Source organism: Trachypithecus francoisi, unplaced genomic scaffold, assembly GCF_009764315.1.
Source record: "Trachypithecus francoisi isolate TF-2019V2 unplaced genomic scaffold, Tfra_2.0 Lachesis_group6, whole genome shotgun sequence".
Taxonomy (NCBI): domain Eukaryota; kingdom Metazoa; phylum Chordata; class Mammalia; order Primates; family Cercopithecidae; genus Trachypithecus; species Trachypithecus francoisi.
Genome location: NW_022681471.1, coordinates 43,949,219 through 43,971,630, shown reverse-complemented (window position 1 = coordinate 43,971,630; position 22,412 = coordinate 43,949,219). Strand labels below are relative to the sequence as shown.

Here is a 22,412-nt window from a genome sequence, read left to right as displayed (position 1 = left end):
TCTCCACTCACTGCAAGCTCCGCCTCCCGGATTCACGCCATTCTCCTGCCTCAGCCTCCCGAGTAGCTGGGACTACAGGCAGCCGCCGCCACGCCCGGCTAATTTTTGTATTTTTGGTAGAGACAGGGTTTCACCGTGTTAGTCAGGATGGTCTCGATCTCCTGACCTCGTGATCCGCCCATCTCGGCCTCCCAAAGTGCTGGGATTACAGGTGTGAGCCACCGCGCCCGGCCAGTCTTTTAAATTTTAACCATTCTAGTGGTTTTATTGTAGTATCTCAATGTGCTTTTAATTTGCATTTCCCTGATGACTAGTGATGTCGAGCCCTTTTCATGTGCTTATTGGACATTTGTATATCTTCTTTTGTGAAGAGTCTGTTAAAATCTTGTGCCTATATGTCAGTTCGGTTGTTTTTAATTTTATTGTTGAGCTGTAAGAATTCCTTTTATATCCTGGATACCAGTTCTTTGTCAGATGTATGTATTGTGAATATCTTCTTTCAGTCTCTGGCTTGCTTATTCATATTAATAATTGTATATTTTGATGAGTTTTTTATTCACTTTTTGTGGTTATTCCTGTCTTTGCCCTGTCCAAAAAATCCTGCTTAATCTCAAGTCATAATGTTTTGTTTTTTTATATGTTTGTTTATAAAGGTTTTTCCTCTGTGTTCCTGTAAAATTTTATAGGTTTTTATGTTTTATGTTTTTAGTCCATGACCTTTTATGTTTTAATTGATGATCTTTCTCAAATAATTTTTGCACTCGGTAATGAAGTAGGGATTCAGGCTCATTTTTTCTAATAGGGATATCCAGTATACCAGTACCATTTTTGGAATATGTTTTTTCCCTATTGGATTGCTTTGGCACCTTTGTTGAAAATCAAATACACTATCTCTATTCTGTTTCATTGATTTATTTGCTGATTCTTAAGATGATACCACATCATCTTAATTACTGTACCTTTATATAAGTCTGGAAGTCAAGTTTGTGATCAACCCTCATCCCAAGATTATGCAGAAGATCTAATAAAGAAAAGCAAGCTTTTAACTAAATTATAATCAATGCCTTCATCTTTATAATATGAATAATGATTCACTTGGAGCATTTTCAGCTTGTTTATCTGAACCATTATAGTTTAAAGTCATTACCATTTCCTGGGAAAATTGCTCTAGTAATTTGTATAATTTGAGGCATAATCCTTAGGAATATTTAGACCTAGCATTAGGTAATGTTTCCTGGAACTCTTGGTCAAACTTGGGCTTTCAGGACCACTACACTAGTTTTGTACCGCTCAGCTCCAGGGAGCCATTTACACTGGCATAGTTACTAGGAAGGTAAATGAAAGCAAGAAAGAAATTAGAAGAACAGAGTGTAAAGATGAGGAAAGAGATAAAAGAAATATTTGTGGTATAAAGTGATAGGTCATCATGTGTCTGGTATCTTTTAGATAGACTAGTAAGGTTAATTTCAACCATTTATTTTAATTGTATCAAAAAAGTAAAGCAGATAAAAGTAGAGCTTTCTGGCTAAAGTATATGTGTATAAGATCACCACAGATCATCCCCTTTACACCTCCCCTTTTATCACCCACAGTCCCTAAAGCTGAAATCCAGCATATAGTAAGGTTGTTACGTTGCATATTGCAATTTAGACATTTATAAATTATGGAGGCCAAAAAGTGGTGTGCTTTTTTGCCAAAGTGGAAACTATATGTTTATAATTCTTTGAGCTTTTTTGACACTAAAGCAGTTGTCTCATGGGTATAGCATCTCCAATCAATTTCGGCCATTGGGAATCCTGTGTGTAAGATAGATTTATGTAAGAACATTATATATATTGAGGTTGCTAACATGTGTCTAGTTAAAAATGTAATGAATAAACTACAATTTTATATCTAAACTTACATAGTTTTTTATTTCTCCATTTGTTCCAGTTTCTTTCCATGTTCTGTTGACTAACAGATGCTCAAAAAGTTAATATCAGCATGATTGCCTCAGTCAGAAACTGACTTTTTCCTAACTGGTTAGAAATTAAAAGTTGTCATTCCTTTCCATTATGTGAATAGGAGAAGGTAGAGAAATTTGCTGATTTTTATTACTGTTGCTACCCATTTTAAATAATTTTTTTACTTACGAGTGTTCTGGCATATCATCTTGTATGCATGGAATTACTGCAAATGTGATAACATTGCACATGATATCATCATGTTGGTGTTAGGCAAAAAGTTATAGTTTAGTTCCTTAAATTGAATATCAATGACAATGCAGACTTTATATTCCTTGAGAGTAATTGTCTACATGATATGGTATTGAAGTAAATATGAACATAATTTAAAAGAACTGGCTATCTCATTTAGGATGTGTTCAAGAAACAACACTGTTTTAAGTGGATCAATAACACTTTCTTGAAAAAATCGTTGACTTACATATACTTGGGCATCTGTTTATACTCTAAATCATGGAAGCTTCTTTGAAATGGTGATTCACGTTTTGTATGGTTTACTTTACAGATTTTATCTGGTATTCTTTTATCTTTTTTGATATGATTGTCCCTTTTTCTGAGACTATTAGAGCCTTCAGTAGGCAACTCGATTTTAACAACTTTGTTAATTCTACAAGTGCCATAAACTGCAGAGAAGCAGTAATAAGTAGGATTGCATTGCAGGTCTGACATCTGTACAAAGAGAAGAGAAAGGAAGGGCTGAGTAGAAAGTGTGTCAGACTGAAGTGCAGGATCTAATAGTTTTGGCCAGGCCAATGGATAGTCATTGAGCTAAAGTCATCTGTTAGTGGAGTCACTTGATCTACAGGAATGGGTCTGTACTAGTATTCCTCTGTGCTCAGTCATTGCTTGGGGAGTAGCCTGGCTGAAGCATGGGCTTAGGGCAGCCATGAGAGTCGATCTAGAAGAGTCCAGAACCTTAGGCTGTCAGTTAACCATGACCCTTGCACAGATTTGAGCATCACATTCCCATGGCCTCAACATTTCCAAGTTCACTTTTCCACACAGGTTTGTGGAACATTTTGCCCTTGTGTGTTTCCCGTGGTCCTGTCTTTTTGAGGGGAAACTTAGAAGAGAGAGGGTAGCTGCTTGGATCACAGTTTCCCACTGTTGTGGTTAGTCCTGAGGCCTCCATCTTGGCAGGAATAATTTATGCTAATAAGAAAGAGGTTGATGATAAAAATCAAGTATAATCTCATGTCAACAAGTGGCGAAGCAGCAAATTGCCAGGTTGTTGCTGTTTTTAAGATCAAAGCTCATTGATTGACCATAGGCATATAAGACATATCCTGGATTCTTTCTGCCTGTAAAGAATTCTGCACCTCCATCTTCCAGACCTGTTTATTAAATCTCTTCCTCACCCATGCTTCCACTGATTTCTGTAAGATGGAGCTAATTAAAGGACAGATTTTTTTGGCATGACAAAAGCATAAAGTGACAGTAGATTTTGAGTAGTATATAAATAGAAGTTACTTTGGAAATAATTGCTATATTTGAGTGACAAGTATTGAGAAAACACTGTTAGCTTTAATATTTGAGGGAGTCATACGTTTTCTAAATATTAATCACTAGCCTGTTGCATAGAACTGGAGCTTTTGAGATTTGGGAAGGTCCGTGGTGGCAGTGGTACATTTTTTCCCACCATTGGTATGTGATTTTATGTAATCAGTGTTCGATAATAAAAAAATTATTAAGACTGCATTTTTTTTTCTGTTGGTTACAAATGAAACAGCCAGAACTGTAGCATTCCTTATTTTTGTGATCCTATTAAACTATGGTTTTCCTGATTTCTGCTCATGTTGTAAAATACCATGGAAGCTTTCATGCAGAACACTTGCTTTACTGAAAATGGTAGCAGAGCTTCTTCTTTGCTGCCTGTGAGGTAAAGATCGTATTAGCTGTTGTGAGTTCCACCTGCTTTGATGATCAACCAGTAATTCTGTCAGAAATGCACAGGAAATGGTTGGTCCACTTGGTGTAAAGGCAAAAACCAATTTCTTCTTACTGCCTGTCAGCAGGCAACAGGGATGCCTACGGCATGTTAGTGCATTTTTACACTGGCATAGAGCCCTGGAGTTAGACTTACTGAGTCTTAAATGCACTTAGAACACAGGTTTTGACTGCCTCATAGGAGACATTCCAGACATATTTTGCTCAGCACAACTCTGAAGTTTTTATTCTTATTATCATGGTACTGTGGTCTTTTGGTTTGCTTCTTTTATCTGTGATGTTAGTACTTTTCCAAGGCCAAGTTAAAAGAAATAACTACAGTTAAGTTCAACTTGTGTTAATCTGTTTACGTTTATGGAACAGCTTTACTGCAATCCTGAGAAAGATAATGAAACACAGGATATGTCTGTACATGCCTGGTAGAATGGAAAGCTGCAGTACTGTCAATGGGCCATCAATAAAGATATTCTTACTGTAAAATTAAGGTTCATATTATTTCCCAATTTTCTTTTTACAGTGAGGCTATATCTGTTGGTTAACTCATTTATCTGGAAGTAAATCATTCTAAATGATATTGGACATTTTCATAACATCCAGAAAGAAATTCTAGCTTAAAATCTGATGATTTTATGTTACTCATGTTTTTTCCTCACCATTCTCAATCACTAATTTTTAGTTGGAAGTCTTGGATAATTTCTTCCAATGAAATTAGTTAGTAATGGAAGGAACGTGACATTTGAAGGCAAAAGATGGAGTTCAAGTGTTAGCCTAGTGTGCTATTCTAATCTAAATATTCATTTAAGCCTTCTAAACCTCAGTTTCTATATCTGAAAACATAGATAAATATTCCTGCATACATCACAGCATTATTACTGAGAGGACCAGAGAAGTATATGTCATATTATTTATAAATTGCAAAGAAATATGCAAATGTTCGTCATCATTTTTGTTGTTTGCAATGCTTTTAACTCAAGCTTCTTAACACATCGATCCCATGTATATACTTCCTTATGTGTCAGGTTAGATATAATACTATAACTTGAGAATATATGTTTCATTTTATTTTTGAAAACATACATATCTCAAGATTTTCTTGCCGAGGTTTCATATTATAAATGAGTAACAATCATGACAGCAGAAGAAATTTAGCTATAAGCACTGTCCATCTCTCCCCATCCCCAAAGTAAAATAACTGCTCTCAGTTTGAATAGGGAAATTAAATGTTTCTTTGCTACTTCTATTGTAGCTTTTAAGAAACATTATTAAATGATTTCTTGAGTTGATTTTACTTTAAGATTATTTTAATCTGTTACTCATTTGAGTCTGCATTGTTGAATTTTCTTTATCAAGGACATAAGCAGGTTAAATGTGTATTGCGGAAATGTCTTAAATGTCAGTACTATCGTCTGGCTGCCTTGTGAGTTCCTCATCACTGGGGGTGTTAATAAGGTGAGACTGAATGGCTAGAAATATTTTAGGTGGATATCATACATCATGTAGAGCCGAAGACTGGAAAACTGCTAATTCTATGCTGTGATCCTTACTTACATGTTTATTTTCCAATTTAGATGATTAACAGATACAAATTGTTATTTCCTTCAAACATTGCTTGTTCCACTTCAAAACTTTGGGAATGCATGCTACAGAAAAATCTAATTCAGTAGCATGTGAAAAAAAATACATCTTATTTTCCTTACCACCAGTTTTCTAAGCATTTTTTTCCTCTTTTGAATACTCATAATATTTTGTTTGTCTTATACCATTTATCTCATTCTATCTAATAAATACTAACTTGTTTATTTCTCTAAATGCCCTCATTGGGTTTTAAAGTTCTTCTGGGGAGATATTTAACAATCTCCGTATACCCCACATGAACTATGCAGAGCCAACATTAAATAAAATAAAGTTATCAAATTTCATTTATTGTCATTGGTGCCTAAAACTTGGGGAAAAGTTGTTATTGAATAAAATAGTATACACTTGGTTTCTTTCCTATCTGCCAGTCACAGAATCTACTCTTAGGAATGTCATTCTGATTTAGGGTAATTTTCTAATATAGAAATCTCATTTACCCAAATACCATTAAAATTATCTAATAAGGTAATGATTTCTAAAAGGTCCCATTTCACATATTTCCAAATGGTATCCAAAAGTACTTGTAAATAAAAATTTACCCTAAATGAGCTGTAGGCATAGCTTCCCCATCCAAAACATAAAGTTACAGAGGCTAATCTCATGAACTTTTCTCTGGATTTTTAAGGTTAAACTACTGGTAAAGAAGCAGTTGGTAATTTGTTCAGACTGGATGCCAGAATAGCTCTGTTGTCTGTTAGCTGATGTCTTTGAACCTTTGGGCTCACTTTTTATCAATGTGAGTTTATGAGAAGCCTTAAACTCTGGCATATTTCAAAGTCTGGTAACTTTTTTTTAGGCCTCTCACCTTTCTGCAACCTTTCTTAACTCTCACATTAGGGGGAAAAAAGCATGTGGGATCTCAAAAACTAAATAAGCATATTTTATTCTTTGGTTATCTTAAAAAATGCATTCTTTTAAATCAAGGAAAATCATTAACTACATCAGTATTGACAAATTACATGTTGTAGTCATCATATTTTAATGAGTCTTCTCTAATATTTTTAGTCTGAGTTTGTAGAAAGTGGCAGATGCTGCTCTGGTTAAAAGGCTTTCCAACTGATTAATGTGTTCATCTCTAATTTATTTTTTAAGAAAGACACTTATGACAGCGAAAGAAAACGTTTCATCTTCACAGGAAATCTGGCAAAATATCATGGCTTTTGGTCAAAATTTGAAAGCAAATGGGAATCAGTTCAAATATTGAAAAAGTTAAGAAAATGATTCTAGCTCTGGCTCTTGTCATTGGCTCTCTATTTCTTCGTTTATAAAATGATGGAAATAGATTAATTTCGAATACCTCTTTCAACTCCACTAGCATTCTTTTATTGATAGCATTTGTTAGGAAGAAATAACAAGATTGTTTATGGATTGTGATAGGATATCAATAAAGGGGTATAACAAAGATACCTAAAACTTTTATCTGTGGACGACTAAAGAATGATCAGTCCACAAAAACAAAATAGGGGTTTTGTGTTAAGGGTAGCCAGGTTGCAGATATCTTCTGTTTTGAAATGTTAAAGGAATATCGTCTACAAGTTTATGAGACTCATGGGAGTGGCCGTTGCATGGTAATATGGCATAGTTTTATATGTATACATGGAATTTAAAAAGTACAAGTAGTACTGAAAAAATCTGTTACTTTCCTCATCCCTTTTGACTCCTAGATCAGTTTTTCTAGGGCAAACGTTGCAAATAATTTTTGCTTTATCAACATTTTTTATTAACTCGTGCTATGATAGATGAGGTACTCTTTGTGCTACTTCCCCTATCTTTCTTCTACTATCTCCTCTTAATATGTTACTCTGTTTTAAATTAAATCAGTAAGCAATGTTTACATTATTTTGAATATGTACATATTATAATATGTGCTTATTGTATGTCAAGTAATAAATACTCTATCTTTTTTTAAATCTTTTTCCTATAGTTTCTAATTACATTTCTTTTATTCCTGTAATGCATTTCTTATACTATTTGGGTTTTTCTTAATGCTCCATGATATCCACTTTCCTCACTTTTTCCCTGAGAGATTACGCTGGGAACCAAATTGTCAGTGGTCTTTTTTTATTTTCTGATTTTGTTTATGGTACATAAAAATATAATTCACTCTAACATATTGGTTTCATATCCAGCAACTTTGCTAAAATTCACTAATTCTAATTTCTTTGTAGATTCTTTTGAATTTTCTCTGTATGCAATCATATCACCTGGGAATAACATTTTTGTTTCTTTTTTAAAATAAACTTTTTCTTTTCTTTCAGTAATGACGAGGCCCTAGGTTAAATCCAACTTTGTCATATTTTATTTAATGTTTTTGCATCTATATTCACTGGTAAGACTGTCCTGTAATTTTTCTTTCAGACTCCGTTCTGCTTAGGTTTGATACAATTGTTATGCTAGGTTTATCTCTCCTCTTCTGTTATCTGGAAGAGTTTGGTTAGATTTAATGTTTTTGGTTCTAGCTTAATTACATTATGGTTAGAGATCATGTTCTGTACAAATTCCATCCTTCGAGATTTGTTTAGACACGCCTTAAGGCCCAGTATATGGTTAGTTTTTATAAATATCCAGGATGTGCCTGATATAAATGTGTGTCTTTCATTTCATGATGCACTGTATTATATATGTCCATTGGAACTCATTTGTTAGTCATGTTCAAATCTTTCTACATTTTTACAATTTATTTTCTTTACATGTTCAATCAGCCATTAGAGGTCTGTTTAAAATCTCCAACTATGACTGTGGATTTGTTTATTTCAATTTGAGGGCTTTATTTTAGTATCTTCCTTGGGAACCAAACCTTTTATCATTCTGAAGTGGCCTTGTTTTAGCTTTCGCAACACTTATGCCTCAAAATCTACTTTGACTGAAATTAATACAGCTATACTAGCTTATTTTGGTTATTATTTGTGTATAACTTTAAAATTTTAAATTTCAACCTTTCTGTGTAACTGTATGTTTTTGATATCTCCGATGAATGGCTCAAATGTTGAAATTTGCCTCTGTTTTTGAAGTCTGAAGGTATTTGTCTCTAGAATTTTCTCAATATACTTACCTAACTTTTTAGTAACCAGATTTTCAAAAAATTTAATGAAAATATAATGAACACCATTGTATATTCATCTGGATTCAACACTTGTTAGCATTTTGCCATATTGTTTGTCTCTTGCTTTCCATAGTATCTATGTATGTGCATTTGTTTAATGATTATGTAAGTGTGTGTTTATACACATTTTGCTATGCCATTTAAAAGTAAGTTGCAGAAATCAGACACTTTATATGCATAAATACCTCAGCATGCATCTTGCCTCACCTAAGAAAACATAAACATGACATCATTATCACACGTAAGAAAATCAACAGCAATCTTACAGTGTTATTTAATATTCAAGTCGTAAACAAATTTCCCTAATGGTCCTAAAAAGTCTTTCATAGCTGTTCATGTACTGCATTTATTTATTCTCTTACAAATTTGAGTATCTAGAATGCATTGGAAGAAAATTTTCCACGGATCTTTCGTGTCTCTGTACATCCTGAGAAGAGGGACATTGTCATTGTTCTGACCTCTCTTTTCAAGGATGTGTTATAATGAATGACTTGGAAAATAGAGATAGTATCTCACTTTGGAGGAAAGGCCAGGTTTTTTTTTTACCTTCTAGTACAATAAGGATATTAAAAGTATCTCCGGGCAAAGGTAAAGCAAGTTTACTGCCCACTCTTAATATATGGATTCCCTGAACACCCAGTTTTTCTTCTATAACCTTTTGCACTGCGTGTGAAGGCATCACCTTGTCTGGTTTACATCACCTTGTGGGAATTGGGGCTCGGGAAACCCAGGCTATTACTGTAAATAATAAATTAGTTGTTGTCTCTGGTTAAGAAGTCTTGTAACTTTTGCCGGTGTCTATAAAACTATGGCAAGGCTAACTTGTTAACTTTCAAGCAGAGAAAAGTCTCAGTCCCTTCATGGTTCTTGACAGAATGGTCTTCCCACTTTTTACTTCATTGCACTGATTTTTTTTGACAGCTTCATTGAGATATAATTTATATAACATACATTTTACCCATTTGAAGTTTTCAGTAATTCTAGAATATTTACAGTCAGGCAAGCATCACCAAAATCAGTTTTAGAAGATTTTTTATCAACCCAAAAAGAAGCCTCATGTCTCTTAGCTGTCACGTTCCATGGCAGCCCAGCCCCCCAGCCCTAGGAAACCATCATTCTACATGCAACATGTGGTATTTTTTTATCTGGCTTCTTTCACTTAGTATAATGTTTTCAAGGTTAATCCATGTTGTAGCATAAATCAGTACTTCATTCCTCTTTATTGCCAAATAATATATATTGTATGCATATACTACATTTTGTTTTTCAGTTCATTTTTTCATGGACATTTAGGTTGTTTTATACTTTTTTGACTCTTATAAGTAATGATGCTATGAACATTCATGTACATATTTTTGCATAGATATGTTTCTATTTTATACCTAGGAGTGGAATTGCTGGATCATATGTTTCCTTTGTTTAGGAACTGCCAGACTTTTATAAAGTGGTTACTCCATTTTGCATCCCCACTAGCAATGTAGGAGAGTTTCAGTTTCTCCATATCCTCAATAATACTTGTTATTGTCTGTCTTGATTACAGCTATCTAGTGTGCATGAAGTTTTATTTCATTGTGGTTTTGATTTTCTTTCATTTCCCTGATTATTAATGATGTTGAGCATATTTTATGTACCATAAGCCCATACAAAGATATATATATGAAAAATGTCTATTCAATCTTTTGCCCATTTTAAATTGTATTATTTGCTTTCTAGTAAGTTATAAGAATTCTTTATATATTCTTGATATGAGTCTCCTGTAAGGTATATGATTGACAAATACATTTTCCCATTCTATAGGTTGTCTTTTCACTTTCTTGGTAGTATCCTTTGAAGCTCAAACTTTTACAATTTTGATAAAATTGTTTTTAACTTTTTTTATCACTTGTACTTTTGGTGTCATATCTAAGAAGGCTTTGACTAAACAAAGGTAAAGAATATTTACTTTTTTTATTTTTTTGAGACAGAGTCTTACTCTGTTACCCATGCTGGAGTTCATTGGCACAATCTCGGCTCACTGCAACCTCCACCTCCCAGGTTCAAGCAATTCTCCTGCCTCAGCCTCTTGAGTAGCTGGAATTATAGACGCACATGCCACCATGCCCAGCTAATTTTTGTATTTTTAGTAGAGATGGGATTTCACCATGTTGGCCAGGCTGGTCTTGAACTCCTGACCTCAGGTGATATACCTGCCTCGGCCTCCCAAAGTGCTGAGATTACAAGTGTGAGCCACCCTGCCCGGCCTAAGAATATTTACTTCTGTGTTTTCTTCTAAGAGTTTTATAGTTTTAGTTCTTGTGTTTAATCTTTGATCCGTTTTTTTTTTTTTTTTTTTTGAGACGGAGTCTCGCTCTGTCGCCCAGGCTGGACTGCAGTGGCCGGATCTCAGCTCACTGCAAGCTCCGCCTCCCGGGTTCACGCCATTCTCCTGCCTCAGCCTCCCGAGTAGCTGGGACTACAGGCGCCCGCCACCTCGCCCGGCTAGTTTTTTGTATTTTTTAGTAGAGAGGGGGTTTCACCGTGTTAGCCAGGATGGTCTCGATCTCCTGACCTCGTGATCCGCCCGTCTCGGCCTCCCAAAGTGCTGGGATTACAGGCTTGAGCCACCGCTCCCGGCCTGATCCGTTTTAAGTTAGTTTCTATGTATAGTGTGTGGAAGAGGTCCAAGTTTACTCATTTGCATATAGGTACCCAGTTGTTCCAGCAGTGTTTGTTGAAATACTATTCCTTCCCTCAGTGAATGTCCTTGGCACCTTTGTCAAAAATCAATTCACCATAGATGTATGGGTTTATTTTTGTAATCTCAATTCTGTCCTTCTGCCAGTACCACAGTGGTTTGATTATTGTAGGTTTGTAGCAGATTTTGAAATTGGGAAGTGTAAATATTTCAGCTTTGTTCTTTCAATATTATTTTGGCCTTTGGGGTTCCTTGCAATTACATATGAATTTCGTATCAGTTTCAGGATCAGCTTTTCCATTTCTGCAAAGAGGGTGGTTGGAATTTTTATAAAGATTGCCTTGAAGGTACAGAAAAATTTGGGGAGCATTATCATCTTAGCAATATTAAGTCTTCTGATCCGTGAACATGGGGTATTTTTTATTTAGTTAGGGTTTCTCTAAATTCTTTCGACAATAATTTGTAGTTTTTCAGAGTAAAAAAATTTCATTTCTTAAGTTTACTCCTAAGAATTTTATTGTTTTCTTGCAGTTGTAAACGGATTTTTTCACTTAACTTCATGCTAGTGTATAGGAATACAATTGATTTTCTTTTCTTTTCTTTTCTTTTTTTTGAGACGGAGTCTCCCTCTGTCACCCAGGCTGGAGTGCAGTGGCATGATCTCGGCTCACTGCAAGCTCTGCCTCCCGGGTTCACACCATTCTCCTGCCTCAGCCTCCCAAGTAGCTGGGACTACAGGCACATGCCACCACGCCCGGCTAATTTTTTCTATTTATTTAGTAGAGACGGGGTTTCACCGTGTTAGCCAGAGTGGTCTGCATCTCCTGACCTCGTGATCCGCCCGCCTCGGCCTCTGCAAGTGCTAGGATTATAGGCATGAGCCACTGCGCCTGGCCTACAATTAATTTTTATATATTGATTTTGTACCATGTGACTTTGCTAAATTCATTTATTTGCTCTAATAGGATTTTTCTGCATATAAGACTATGTCTTGGCCGGGCGCGGTGGCTCAAGCCTGTAATCCCAGCACTTTGGGAGGCCGAGACGGGCGGATCACGAGGTCAGGAGATCGAGACCATCCTGGCTAACACAGTGAACCCCGTCTCTACTAAAAAATACAAAAAACTAGCCGGGCGTGGTGGCGGGCGCCTGTAGTCCCAGCTACTCGGGAGGCTGAGGCAGGAGAATGGCGTAAACCCGGAGGCGGAGCTTGCAGTGAGCTGAGATCCGGCCACTGCACTCCAGCCTGGGCGACAGAGCGAGACTCCGTCTCAAAAAAAAAAAAAAAAAAAAAAAAAAAAAAGACTATGTCTTATGCAAAGAGATAGGGCTTTGCTTTCTTTTTTCGATATGGATGGTTTGTGATGTGATTATTTCACATTGCGTGCCTGTATCAAAACATCTTGCACACCCCATAAATACATAAACCTACTATATACCCACAAAAAATTAAAAATGAAAAAAATTGCATATGGGTTGTTAATTTCCTTGTCTAATTGCCCTACATAGAACCTCTAGGATTACGTGGAAAAGAAATGACAGAGTGGACATTCTTGTCTTGTTCCTGGTCTTATAGGGAAATGATTTAGTCTTTCACCATTAAGTATAATGTTAGCTGTGGGCTTTTTGTACATGCCCTTATCAAGTTGAGGAAGTTCCCTGTTATTCCGATCTTGATAGTAATGTCCTCTCTTTTATTTCTGATTTTAATTTGAGTCTTCTCTTTTCTTGGTGGTTTGACAATTTTTTGAGCTTTTCTGAGAACCTGCTTTTGATTTTGTTGATTTTCTCTATTCATTTTTTATTGTTCATTTCATTAATTTCAGCTCAAATCTTTATTATTTCCTTCTTTCTACTTATTTTAGGGTTACTTTGCTTTCTTTTTCTAATGTCTTACATTGAAATATTAGTTTATGATTTGGCATTGAGTGCTATATGTTTTGGTATTTTGTGGTTTTATTTTCACTCATCTCAGAATATTTCTAATAAACCTTGTCATTTATTCTTTGACCTATAGGTTAGTTAAAAGTGAATTATTTCTTTTCTGTATACTTGTTAATATCCTGTTTATTTCTCTTATTGATTTCTAATTTTCTTCCATTGTGGTTGGAAAACATGCTTTGTATGATTGCCATACTTTTAAGTTTATTGATGTTTGTTTTATGGCCTAGCATATGATCTATCCTGGAGAATGTTCTATGCGTTCTTGAGAAAAAGGTATATTCTACTGTTATTGGGCAGTGTTGAATAGATGTGTCTTAGGTGCAGTTGGTTTATAGTGTTGTTCAAGCCCTCTATTTCACATATTAATAATAACCTTGAATGTAAATGGATTCTATTTTCCACTTAAAATATATTAAATGACTGAGTGAATTTTTTTAAAAAACATGATGCAACTTTATGCTACATATAAGAAACTCACCCTAACAGTAAAGTCACATACAGACTGAAAGTAAGGGGTGGAAGAAGATATTCCATACAAATGGGAAACAGTAGTGAGCAGGAATAGCTATACCTATATCAGATGAAAGAGAATTTAAGTCAAGAACAGTTGAAAATAAAAATGACAAAGAAGGTCATTATATAATGATAAATGGAACAATCCAGCAAGAATATACAGCAGCTTCAAATATATATGCACTCCATACTGTAGCATCCTGATTCATAAAGCAGATATTCTAAAGAGAGAAATAGATGACAATACAATCAAAGTGGGGGTTTCAACATTCCACTCTCAGTATTTAGACAGATCATCTAGATAGAAAATCAACAAAGAAACATTGGATATAAACAGGGCTTTAGACCCAATAAACCTAACAGATATTTACAAAACATTCTACCCAACAACTGAAGGATATACATCCTTTTCATCAGCACATGGACCATTCTCCAGGATAGATCATATGTTAGGCCACTATATAAGTATCAACAAATGTTAAAAAATGAAATAATATCAGTTTTCTTTTTAGACCACTTTGGAATAAAACTAGAAATCAATACAAAGATGAAGATTGGAAACTCTGAAAATACATGGAAATTAAATAACATGCTCCTGAATGACCACTGGGTCAATGAAGAAATATGATGTAAATTTAAAAATGTATTGAAGTGAAAATGTAAACACAGCATACATATTCAGCAAAAATAGTGCGATGAGAGAAGTTTATAGCAGTAAATGCCTACATTAAAAACGTAGAAAAATAAAAATTTAACAATCTAGCAATGCACCTCAAGGAACTAGAAAAGCAAGAACAAACCAAATCGAAAATTAGCAGAAGAAAAAAACTAGCAAAGATCAGAGCAGAACTAAACAGAGACTATAAAAACAAACATAAGGGATCAATAAAATGTAAAGCTGCTTCTTTGAAAAGATACACAAAATTTGTAAACTGCTAACTAGTCTAACCAAGAAAAGACCTAAATAAAATCACAAATGAAAAAAAGACATTACAACTGATATCACAAAAATACACAAGATCATCGGAGATTATTATGGACAACTATACGCTGACACACAGGAAATCCTAGAAGTAATGGATAAATTCCTGGGAACATACTACTTACCAAGATTGAATCAGGAAGAAATAGAAAACCTGAACAGACCAGTAATGAGTAGTGAGATTGAATCAGTAATCAAAATTCTCCCTACGAAGAAAAGCCTAGGACCAGATGGATACACAGCCAAATTCTAACAATCATACAAGACAGAAATAATACCAATCCTCCTGAGGCTATTCCAGAAAATCCAAGGGTAGGAAATTCTCCCTAATTCGTTCCACGAGGCCAGCATCACCCTGATATGAAAATCAGACAAGGACTCAACCAAAAAAGGAAACTGCTGACAAATATCCCTGGTGAAGATAGATTGAACAACAATTAAAAAAAACTAGCAAATCAAATTCAACAGTACCTCAAAAATATAATACACATGGTCCATTGGATTTATGGCAAGGAAGGCACAACCTTTGCAAATCAATAAATGTGATACATTACATCAACGGAATGAAAGACAGAACAGTATGATCATCTCAATAGATGCAGAAAAGGCATTTGATAAAATTTAACATCCCTTCATGATTGAAACTCTCAACAAACTAGGCATAGAAGGAACATACCTTAACATAATAAAGGCCATATAGGTCAAATCTACTGCAAACATCATATTCAATGAAGAAAAGATGAAATCCTTTCCTCTAAAAGCTAGAACAAGACAAGGATGCTCACTTTCACCACTCCTATTCGACATAGTACTGGAGGTCCTAGTAACAGCAATCAAGCAAGTGAAAAATAAAAAAGGCATCCAAATGGGAAACGAAAAGTCAAATGCCCCTCTTTACTGATATATCTATCTAGAGAAACTTAAAGAATGAATTCAGTGAAGTAGGATACAAAATCAGTGTACAAAAATCAGTAGCCTTTCTATACATCAATAATGATCTAACCAGGAAAGAAATAAAGAAAGCAATTCCATTTACATTAGGTAAAATAAGTAAAATATATAGGAATAAATTGAACCAAGGAGGATAGATACTACAAGGAAACCTACAAAACACTGATGAAAGAAATGCAGATGACACAAACAAATGGAAAAATATTTTATACTCATGGATCAGAAGAATTAATATTGTTAAAATGATCATATCGCCTAAAGGAATCTGTACATTCAACATAATCTCTATCAAAATGCCAATGCCATTTTTTCACAGAATTAGGGAAAAAAAAAATCCTAAAACGTATATGAAACCAAAAAAGAGCCTGAATAGCCAATGCAACCCTGACCTAAACAAAGCTGGAGGCATCACATTTCCTGACTTCAAAATGTATTACAGGGCTGTAGTAACTCAAACTGCATTATATTGTTGTGAAAACATAGACCAATGGAACAGAATGGAGAACCCAGAAATAAAGCCACATCTTCATAGCCAGTTGATCTTCAACAAAGCTGAAAACAGCTTACACTGGGAAAAGATAATCCTCTTCAATAAATGGTGCTGTGAAAATTGGATAGCCACATGTAGAAGAATGAAACTGGACCCGTATTTCTCACCATATACAAAAATTAACTCAGGATGGATTAGACTTAAATCTTCTTTTGCACAGGAAAAGAAACTATCAACAGAGTAAACAGACAACCTACAGAATGGTTTGTGAACTGTGCATCCAAAAAGGTCTAATATCCAGAATCTACAAGGAACTTAAGCAATTCAACAAGCAAACATTTTATGTAAATATGAGACCTGAAAGTATAAAACTACTAGAAGAAAATCCAGGAGAAAACTCTCTTGGACATTGGTCTAGGCAAATAATTTGACTAAGACCTCAAAAGCACAGGCAACAAAAGCAAAAATACACAAATGGGGCTATATTAAATAAAAAGCTTCTGAACAGCAAATGAAACAATCAACAGAGGGAATAAGCAACTTGTTGAATGGGAGAAAATTTTTGCAAAGTATTTATCTGACAGGGGACTAATATTGAGAATATAAAAGGAACTCAAACAACTCAACAGGAAAAAAACAAAACAAAACAAAACTCCAATTAATCCCATTTAAAGTGGGCAAAGGACCTGAACAGACATTTCTCAAAATAAGACATACAAATGGTATATGCAAAATGCTCAACATCGCTAATCATCAGAGAAATGCAAATGAAAACCAATCTTATCCCATTCAAAATGGCTATTAATAAAAAGACAAAACAGACGTGGCAAGGATAAAAGGAAAATGGAACTCTTATATGCTGTTGTGAACATAATCTAGTATAGCCACCAGAAAACTGTATGGAGATTAAAAAAAAAAGAGAAAGAGAAAGAAAGAAAAAAAAAACACTAAGCATAGAATCACCATACAACCCAGCAATCCACTACTGGGTATCTATCCAAAGGTAAAGAAATCAATATATCAAAGAGATACCTACACTTGCCTGTTTACTGCAGCAGTATTCATAATCAAAAAATATGCAATTAACCTAAGTGTTTATCAGCAGGTGAATGGATAAAGAAAATGTGGTACATATACAGAATGGAATACTACTTAGCCATAAAAACTAGTGAAATCATGTCATTTGCAGCAACATGGATGGAACTCGATGTCATTCTCTTAAGTGAAATAAGCCAGCCACAGATAGACAAATACTGCATGTTCTCACTTGTATGTGGGAGCTAAAAAAGTTGACCACATGGAGGTAAAGAGTGGAAGACAGAGAACAGAGACCGGGAAGGGTAAGTGGCAGGGATGGGGAGGATGAAGAGAACTGGGTTCTTAGCATATTAAATATGTCATTTCGTGGTGTTCTGGCTTTGATTATTGCTTCTGAGATCTAATCTGTAAATTAATTTTCTCTCTCTTGAAGGCAGTCTGTCTTATCTTTTCTGATGCTTTTAAGGCCTTGCCTTTACTTTTATGTTATGCAGTTATGTTCTGCTGCACCTAGTTTCAGGTTTTATTTTTATGCCATTGGAGCCGTTTGGTTTCTTGAATCACAAATATGTGTAGATTTTTCTTGAGGAATCTTAGCCGTTGTCTCTTTAGTATTGTCTTTATTCCCTCTCTCTCCTCTTCTAGAATCCCAATTTCCTTTATGTTATCCTTCCTCGCTCTTTCTTCCATGTCTCTTAATGATTATTTCAGTTTCCATGTTTTATCTCTATGCCACATTATATATAATTTCTTTTTAGCTTTACTAAATATTTTAACTTTATTCTGTCTTCAGCTCTATGTAGTCTGTTGTGAAGGCCATCCTTTGAGTTTTAAATTTCAATTACTATGGCTTTTACTTCTAGAATGTATATTTTATTTCAGTTAAGCTATGTCATTTTCATACAATTGCTTGCTCCCTTTATTATTTTTAAGTTAGAAAAATTCTTTTATAACTGTAAAGATAGTTATTATATATTTTTTATTTGATAATTCCAATATCTGAAATATTTAGTGAGTACTTTCTGTTGTCATATGTTTCTTTTGGTTTTTGCTTATGGCATTTTTTTTCTTGTATGCTTAATGGTTTTTAATTAGGAATCTCATCTTCCTTTAAAAATGATGCATTTGAATTATTTGAAGTTTACTATGAAGGCATGTTTTTTCTACGTAGAATTTGTATGTATTTTTGCCCAGCCTCTAGAAGGTCAATGCAGTCAAGTCCACTCAGTTAATGCTAATATGGATTGCAAATCTGGCCAGTTTGTGGTTTTTTAAGGATTTTTTTTCCTGTATTTCTCTGCTAAGCACCAAGAATCTTTTCTTCCACCTCCCAGGTGTGGGATTGTGAGGTACATTTATTATGTACATGGTACACCCTTACACTAAAAGAAATTATAAAACAAAACCCGAAAATTATCCAAGTTTGGCAGATGTCCTCTGGGAAAAAGTAGTTTCATTGGTCAGTTCATTTTTTGGTTTTCCCTAGATTTTGATTTGATAAATCCTATTGTGCTTCCCTTTGATGCTTTTAGGAAGAATTTTTTACTTTTTTCCAAGCATTTTTTTAAAGTAAGCATTTCAGTCTGGATACCTAACTAGCCACATTATTGGAATATTTCTTATTTCTCTCTGCCATTGTTTTGTAGTATGTGTCTCCTTGGAACACCTGAATCAAAATCACTTAGAGATGTTCATTAAAATTTCAGATTCTGGGCCGGGCGCGGTGGCTCAAGCCTGTAATCCCAGCACTTTGGGAGGCCGAGACGGGCGGATCACGAGGTCAGGAGATCGTGACCATCCTGGCTAACACGGTGAAACTCCGTCTCTACTAAAAATACAAAAACTAGCCGGGCGAGGTGGCGGGCGCCTGTAGTCCCAGCTACTCGGGAGGCTGAGGCAGGAGAATGGCGTAAACCCGGGAGGCGGAGCTTGCAGTGAGCTGAGATCTGGCCACTGCACTCCAGTCCGGGCGACAGAGCGAGACTCCGCCTCAAAAAAAAAAGATTCTGCTATTCAACTTCAGGCTTACTGGAAGAATCTTTAGGATGGGTTGCTGATATGTGAATTTTTGTGAGGTTCTTTAGGTGACCCTAATTCATACAGAATTTGTTTTTATTTGTACTTTTAAGTCTAATATCTGGTGTTTTAATTGTAGCAGCATGAGATCTAAATTTATTATTTTTATATTTATTCTAGCACCATATGTTGAAAAATTCATTGTTTTCACATCTATTTGACATGTCGACTTTTATCATATAGTAGTTGTGTGCGTGTGTGTGCACGCGTGCATGTGTGTGCAGATCTGTTTCTGGCCTTCCTATTTTTGTTAACTGATACCGTACTATTTTAATTATTGCAGTTTTCTGATGTGTTTTAGTGTGTGATAATATAAAACTTTTCTTATTTATTACTTTCTCCCACAATAAAAATTTAAAATATTATTATAGTTGCATCATTTTCTTGCTTCTTTCATCTTCAGTGATTTTGAAGAACTAGTTTTTTTCATACGAGCTTAGAAAGCCTTTTAGACAGAGGTACTTAATGTTCATTTTACCTCTTTGCCCTAATCAATTTTATATTTTAATCATGCTTAGCATGGCAATTTTTCCTCTGGGTGTCTTTCTGTCTATCCTTCCAAGTTGAAGTCCATGTATTCACTTTCTCCACAGAGCCTTTGTCAATACTTTCAGGCTCAAGGGAACTATTTTTCTTAACTTTGATAGCAATTATTGACTATAACACTCATTTTTACCTGGCGAATCCTACAGAATCACAGACAGTGAAATCTGGAAGCTACCTAAGGAGATCATACTGTCTATGTATGCCATTTTACAAATGAGAAAACAGCCCAAGAGTATGGAAATGATTTGCCCATGGTCAAATGATTCAACTGCTGAAGTAAACTTATATATACTGCTGTATCATTATTCCATTGTATTTTGATATTCTTTTCATATGTCCTGAAAATACTTAGTTACTTAAAAAATAAAATACCTAGTTACTTAAAAAAAACAAAAAACAAAAAATCCTAGATTGGAAGTTCCTTAAAGGCAGCACCTACATCTACTTTTGTACAACTCATAGAACTATTACTGTGTTTGTGTTTATTAGACACCTAATCAGTATTAATAGATGTTGGTAAAAAAAAAAAAAAAAACAAGTTGTTCCATTACCAGATGTCAAACTGGGACTGTCTGCTTGTGGGCGCCACTGTTATAACTGTATAGAAATGCATCTAGTGGTTGGTGTGCGTATTACAATTGCCTGCTTTGTTTAACCTGTGAGTACCAGAGTAATTCTCATAACTTAGGTGGAATAAATAGAATATAAATTAAATTTTTAAATTGCATTTAAACACATTTATCTATAATTCCCTACTATTTAAATCTGTGTTCTTTCTAAAGTAAAGCTACATGTTGATTAATAAAAAATTGCAAAAAATTACGTAAAATTACTTGTAAAATGACATGCAAGAGTATTTAAGGCTTTTCTTGTTTATAAATTGTATTAGGAGTTAGGGGACATTGTTGGATATTCAGAAGTCAAAGTGCAATTATAAAGAAAGGCCACATAGAATCTTGTTCATATCAATGGAATTCTGTCAGACTATTGTTTTGCATTATTTTTAGGAGCTTAATTTGTATTTAAACAAGGAAGATCTCTCATAAAGGCTGAAGATGGAAAGCTACACTGCCTTCTACTCACAACAACAAAACCCATGCACATATATTACATACAAAGTTCAGACATGCATTTCAATGTCAGGTGTTAATTATTCTTACATTAACAGCCATTTGAGGTTACCACTACTCTTTACCTCTCCATTAATGCATGAGTGTTGACAACATGCACAATCTAATTCAGGGAGTATGACCATTGACAGTTACTGTCTTGTGAACTTGTGAATCAGTATCTTCTTGTGAAACTATATCTTCTAAATTTTATAAAATCCGTAGTCTGGAACTTAAAATTTATGTTTGCACAAAAATATATATTTTTAGTTAACCTCTGTTTCCTGCACATTGTAATATAACTTTTTGTAGATGGGGTCATCCTTCCCACTAGAGAGCAATGATGTACTTTGTACTTCTACCTGCACCTAACATAACATAGTGGCTGTCACATAACAGGTGATCAATAAGTATTTCTTGAATTAGTTACATATATTGGAGGGATCTGTGTGTTATTCATCTTAGAAGTCAAGTGCCTAAAAATTTTTCTGGCCTCTAGTAATATTCAGTTCATGTTTGATGAATAAGTCTGAATAATCCTATTTAATCTGTAGTGTAGTTAGCATAAAATACTAAAATCAGTATATAATCCCCAAACATCTATGAATAATAAATAATAGCTGCATAACAGACTTTCTGTTTGACGTGTCAGGAGCACAACTTTCACTGGAGCAGCCTCTTGTAGTGTGAATGAGAGATCACTCCAACATCAAGCCATTGTAGTTTGCTCTTATAATCAGGAAAAGAAGTTTCCACATGAAGGTGACTTCTAGTTGCAGCTGAGTTAGTTAGGAGTTCTGACCAGAAGGATAAGGTCAGTACTTTCAAAAGGGCTGAGTATGGTATTTCGGTAGTGACTAGAGTAAAGGAAATCATGAAATGTGAGCAACAGGCTAAGGCATTTTATATCAAAGGCCTCAAGGTTGATGGTCATTATTTGGTATTTATATTACATAAAGGTTCAGTAACTCAGTCTGATATCTATCTGATGAAAAGAATGCCACCTCTTGCAAATAAATACTAAGCTATCTATGTATATTAAACTAACTTGTTTTCCAAGCAGTTCGTTTTCTAAGAGTAAAGGATATTTCTGAATGGCAGAAGTCACATACTGTATTCTTTTCCTCTATAAGTTTTCTCTTTTAGAGGAGGATATTTTTCTGGCTTGAGGACCTCAATTCCTAATATGATTGAATGCCTATTTAGAACATCTAGACTGTGGGAGCAGCATTTATGGTAAAGCTGTTAGAGACCGAGCTATTATTAGTGATGAAGGAGTAGGAGCAAAGAAAAGAAAGGAAGGTGGTAAAAGATAGTGTTATATATTTTATGCTCCATGATTGCTCATGAGTGGAGAGAAACAAGTGACTTGAAGTGGTAGGCATTGTTGTCTAGTTGCCA

The 22,412-nt window shown here is 34.8% G+C and overlaps 1 protein-coding gene across 1 annotated transcript in view; it reads left to right on the top strand.

Moving 5' to 3' along the window:
- COL4A5 (collagen type IV alpha 5 chain) overlaps positions 1-22,412 on the top strand; it is a 273,437-nt gene that overhangs the window by 81,689 nt on the left and 169,336 nt on the right.